Source organism: Dipodomys spectabilis, unplaced genomic scaffold (genome assembly GCF_019054845.1).
Source record: "Dipodomys spectabilis isolate Male_0828 unplaced genomic scaffold, ASM1905484v1 ptg000411l, whole genome shotgun sequence".
NCBI lineage: Eukaryota > Metazoa > Chordata > Mammalia > Rodentia > Heteromyidae > Dipodomys > Dipodomys spectabilis.
In genome coordinates this window covers 958,711-964,573 of record NW_024871088.1, presented here as the reverse complement: position 1 = coordinate 964,573, position 5,863 = coordinate 958,711, and positions in this window count along the sequence as shown.

Genomic DNA, 5,863 nt, shown 5'->3' with positions numbered 1-5,863 from the left:
AGGGGCTTCCACATCTTTCTTTATAAACAGTGTGACTTGCAGGCACCAGTGGCTCACACCTGTAATCCTAGCTAGTTAGGAGGCTGAGATCTGAGGATTATAGCTCAAATCCAGCCTGGGCAGGAAAATCCTTGAGACTCTTATCTCCAATTAACTACCAGAAAACTGGAAGTGGCTTTGTGGCTCAAGTGGTAGAGTGCTAGACTTGAGCTGAAGAGCTGAGGGACAGTGCCCAGTCCCAGAGTTCAAGACCCATCACACACACACACACACACACACACACACACACACACACACACACACACACACACACACTGAATAAATAAACTGTGACTTGGACATCCCTCTGTGCTTTCTGCTCTCCAGTTCCAGAGATAACCCTTCCAATTACATGGCTTCTCTTGAGGTAGTTGCAATTTTTTTTGTCTGATTCCTGACTGATACAGAATTGGTCCTGTGAATGGTCCCAGAAGACAGACTACCAAATAGGACGTATAGGATTAGCCTGGTTATACTTTAAGGCCTCGAGTATCTGGCTGAAAGTTTTCCTCAGGGAAATAAGGCACAAATCACCCATGGCTGCTATGCCCTCATGGTTAATGTAAGTACCCGCTTTGCTTGACTGGGATGAAGTGACACTGACCCCAGCGCTTGGGGCGGGCAAGTCCCTGCTTGACCCTGGTCATCAAGGTCAGAGTCTTGAAACCCCAGTCCTGACAGAAATGTGGACTGGGATCTGGGGTTATCCCTCAGGCTACATCTCACTCTGTATAGTGAAGCAATGATAAGTCCAGGTTCCTAAAGTGAAGACTCAAGTCACTCTAAGAGAACTCCAGGACTCCCAGCACATCCCTTGAAATCTTCTTCCTCATTTGTGCAAGCCTGCTGATTCTGAGGGTCAAATCCAAAGTGAAGTTGTATGGGTTACAATGCCACCTATATGCAAAGTTTCCTTCTCTGCCTCCTTCCTTCCCCTTCCTTCCTTCCTTCCTTCCTTCCTTCCTTCCTTCCTTCCTTCCTTCCTTCTTTCCTTCCTTCCTTCCTTCCTTCCCTCCTCCCTCCCTCCCTTCCTTTTTTTTATTTCTTGGTTGCAGGGTTTGAACTCAGGGCCTGGGCACTATCCCTGAGCTCTTTTGCTCAAGGCTAGCTCTCCATCATTTTGAGCCACAGATCCACTTCCCATTTTTGAGTAGTTAATTGGAGATAGTCTCATGGGGACTTTTCTGCCCATCTGAGTAGCTAGGATTACAGGTGTGAGCCACCAATTTCCAGTCTTGCCACTATTCTTATAGGAAATTTTGCCAAGGGGGTCGTTTCCTGAATCCAAAACCCATGTGTTTTCTACCCAGAAACTCAAGGTAGAAGAGAAAGATACCACAGTGGGTTAAGGAGAAGGAAAGTCTCATGCGTTACCCCCAGAGGGTGTCTGTGTTGGGCATGCTGTGCTGGGAGAACTCACCCTATGGCACAGTTGTGCTGGGAGAACTAACCTTGTCCCACCCATTTTGGATGTCTGAATGGGAAAAGGAACACACTGTTCTCAATGGCTTTCTGTATTTACCCTTTAGGACTACAAGCAGGAGTAGGTTGTATAGCCTTGCTATCCTGCCTACTCCTATGCCCACCCCAACTGCTCACCAGCTTTCTCCGGTTGCTCTGACCCTTGCACCAGCCTCCATGCTGCTTTGCCTTCGCTTAGGACCAATGTTTGGGGGAACTAGTACAAGGGTTCTTGTGAGACCATGGGGGCGTGGCCCTGGGAGCCCCTCAGTGTGCCTGGTGATTGGCTGCTGCTGAGTGACGGGACAAAAGCCAATGACAAACACCTGGCCACGTATGGATTGGTTGCCTTCACCAGAGGGAGGCGCAGCCCGCGGGACAGGCTGGCGCGCGGTACCCGCACCCTGAAGTCTCAAATGGTGGGTAAAGCGCGTCCCAGTAGGGTGCGGAGGTTTGGCTTAAGGAACGGGTAGGCGATCCACCAGTGTTCACAGGATGAAGGTTAGCTTGAGTCAGAATGGCCGCCTTTCCCTATACAGTGGGTCCCTGTGAGGGTGGGAAGGATTGCTCAGACCCGCGGTGGATGGGATGGGACCCCTGGGTTCGGTCTGGAGCCATGGACATAGCTGAGTGGTAGGAACCCAGTAGATGGGTAAGGCAGGGCTAAATGGAGATGTCCCAGAGACACCTACAGCCCTGAAATAGATATGCTACTACTAGTGAAGGCACAAGGGTCCACCTCCAACAAGTAACAGATCTGGGCTTAAAGCCAGGTAGCTGACATCAGTGTCCAATGGATGCAAGCGGCTGCTCCAGGGAAAGTGAATTTTACAAGCAGGTGTAAGACAGGACCTCTCATTGGCTAGTCTTAAACACAAGAGTTCAGGACTTCTCTCAGGGTGTGTTCTGAGGCTATGCTGGCAAGGCTCCTGAAGGAAGGAACATTAAGTAGCACCTCTGTAAATTCATTGTGCTTACTCCCCCTCCTCCAATAACACACAGTGGGTACTTAAGAGGCTGTATGAGTCAGGACAAGCTGGCAATGGATCCCTCCCTGTAATTATGGCTCTCCCTGTTGTCTTTTTCTGCCTTTTAGTCACCTGGGCCTTTGTGTGTGTGTGTGTGTGTGTGTGTGTGTGTGTGTGTGTGTGTGTGTGTGTGTGTGTGTGTGCGCGCGCACAGATCCTGGAGCTTGAACTCAGGGCTTGAGCTCTGTCCCTAAGCTGCTTTTTTGCTCAAGGCTAGTGTTAGACCACTTGAGCCACAGCACCACTTTCCACTTTTTCTGAGTAGTTTATTGGAGATTAGTGTCTCATGGACTTTCCTGCCAGAGTGGGCTTTGAACCACAGTCCTCAGATCTCAGCGTCCTGAGTTAACTAAGACTGCAGGCATGAGCAACTGGACTCTGGTGACCGAAGCCTTTTTGAATTGTGCTTTGATCACAGGTATTTTCTGCTTCATGTAGGTTGTCAGAACATGTGCACTCTGATATTTGGGATGCAGATATTACTAAATCAGGCATTTTATCCCTGAACACAAGCATGACAGTCATATTGTAGCTTTCCTGTGTTGGCAACAGCTTATAGTATATAGCACTTTACAGATGAGCACCTTCCAGTTTTCTACTTTTCTACAAAACAAATACCCACCTCTCCCTCCCACACACAAGGGAAAACACTGTTCTATGACCAAGTACTTCTACTAACTACATACTTAAGTGAAAATGTTATCTATACACACTTATAACTGTGAAATTTTACCGCTATTATAGAAAAAAAACCCAAATATCCATTAACTGAATGTATAAATACCATGTTGTCTGTGACAGAACACTAAATGGCCATAAAAACGAATAAAGTGCTGACATAGGTTATGCAGATGATTCTCAGAAGCACTATTCGATGGAAGCCAGACAAAAAGCTCACATATTAAATAATTTCATTCTCATGAAATATCCAAAATAGTGAAAGCCATAGAAAGTACATCAGCATTGTCAGTGGCTGGGATGGTGAATAGAGAGTAGTAAGCACAGGGCTTCTTTTGGAGGCAATAAAAATGTGAAATTGCAGGGTGCTGGTGGCTCATGCCTGTAATCCTAGCTAATCAGGAGGCTGGAATCTGAGGATCAAGGTTCAAAGCCAGCCTGGGCAGGAAAATCCGTGACTTTTTTTTGTTGGCCGTGGGGCCTGAACTCTGGGCCTGGGCACTGTGCCTCAGCTCTTCAGCTGTAGATAGTGCTCTACCACTTGAGCCTCAGCCCCACTTCTGGCTTTTTCTGCTTATGTGGTGCTGAGGAATGGAACTGAGGGTATTATGCATGCAAAGCAAACACTCTACCACTGAGTCACCTTTCCAGACCATCTGTGAGACTCGTATCTCCAATAAATCACCAGAAAATCAGAAGTGGCGCTGTGGCTCAAGTGGTAGAGCACTTGCCTTGAGCTGAAGAGCTGAGGGACAGTGCCCAGGCTGAGTTCTAGCCCCACAACAAAAAAAAGTAAAATTAACTATAGTGTAGCTATACAGTTGTGAATACATTAAAAAAGATTTAACAATATACTTTTAACTGAGTGACTATGAAGAAACAATGATTATTGACATAGTGAGATTAGGTAGGTAATATTTTTCCTTATTTTCTAAAATCAACCTGTCTCGGGGCTGGGAAGGTGGCTCAGTGGTAGAGCGCTTGCCTTGCATGCCAGAGGCCCTGGGTTCGATTCCTCAGCACCACATAAGCAAAAATAATAAAAAATAAAAAAAATAAAATCAACCTGTCTCAATGGTTACCTTCAAAAGTATTTTTAAATCTTAGGCAGCAATGACTACATTCATCTTATAGGCCAGATAAACAGCTCAGTGGTCTAATAGGGAAGTAGAGTGAACTGGCCCAGAGGACCAGTAGTCTTTACTATACATTCCAGCACAACTTGTAAGGCAAAATGGTCATGCCTTCCCAAACCCCTAAATGTGATATATCAGATCCACCTAGTATGCTTTTTCTGCCAACCTCAGGGCTTGAACTCAGGGCATGGGCACTGTCCCTGAGCTTCTTTTGCTGAAGGCTAGAACTCTACCACTTGAGCCACAGCTTCACGTCCAATTTTTTGGTAGTTTATTGGAGATAGAGTCTGATTTTCTGGCCTGGGCTGGCTTTAAATTGCAAACTTGAGCTCATCCTCCTGAATAGCTAGGAATGCAGGTATGAGCCACCAGAGCCCAGCTCAGGCCCACTTTTTAACCAGTGCTAGGGACTGAACCCAGGGTGTTTTACTGCTATGCTACTCTAGCACCAAGCTACACCCCAGCTACTCAGGCCCATGTCTACCTATCTTTCTGGAATTTCAGCTGATGGGAAGCAGCTGGCTCAGGAGTGGCTGTTTTTTTTTTGTTTTTGGTCCGGTTGTGGGGCCTGAACTCTGGGCCTGGGCGCTGTCCCTCAGCTCTTCAGCTCAAGGCTAGCGCTCTACCACTTGAGCCAAACACCACTTCCGGCTTTTTTCTTTTTTGCTTATGTGGTGCTGAGGAATTGAACCCAAGGGCCTCAGGCATGCAAGGCAAGTGCTCTACCACTGAGCCACCTTCCCAGCCCCAGGAGTGGCTTTTTTAAGGCCATCCACTGTTTTCTACCACATGGTTTGCCTGAAGCCCATTATCTTTCCCAGGTTTACTATTGGGGATTATGACTATCCCTGGTTGAGACAGAAACTCCTCCTGTAGTTAGGGTGGTATTGTCAAGGAGAAAAATATCTCATAGAGAGCACACAACGAAGAAAGTAGTTGCTTTTGAAATGCTTTATTAACATTAACTTAAAGGATAGTGTAGAGATTAGAACTACTTGTGCCCTCCTCATCTCTTCACAGAACAGTCACCACAGCAGCACAAGACATACTAACAACCATCACTGCTGCTCAACAGCCTCCGAACTGTAGAGGGGAAATGAAGACAAACACAGAAGGGAATTCCAAGGCAGCTGAAGTCACACATTACCCAGGAAGCTTCAGGTAGGAAGGCAGCTCATGGCATCTCAATTTAAGAACAGTAATATGCATGTATCATGGTGTTTTAGTGCTGTGGAACCTGGGCTACAATTCAATGCACATTTTCTACATTTAATATGTGAGAACAATGGTCATTAAATCCACTGATCTGTAGTATAACTAACTATTTGGTTACTTAGAATGATTCAAAAGCAGAGTAACATTTGTATGTATGGTCATGGTTTTAAAGACAGCAGTTAGCTGGAATTTCTGACTTTTCTTTTGAGGAGAAGCACAAGAATATAGATTTAAATGATGGGTTTGAAAGAAACACTATTATATTGTAAAGAGGCCAGTCTTTGAAGACCAAAGCCAACAGCTAGT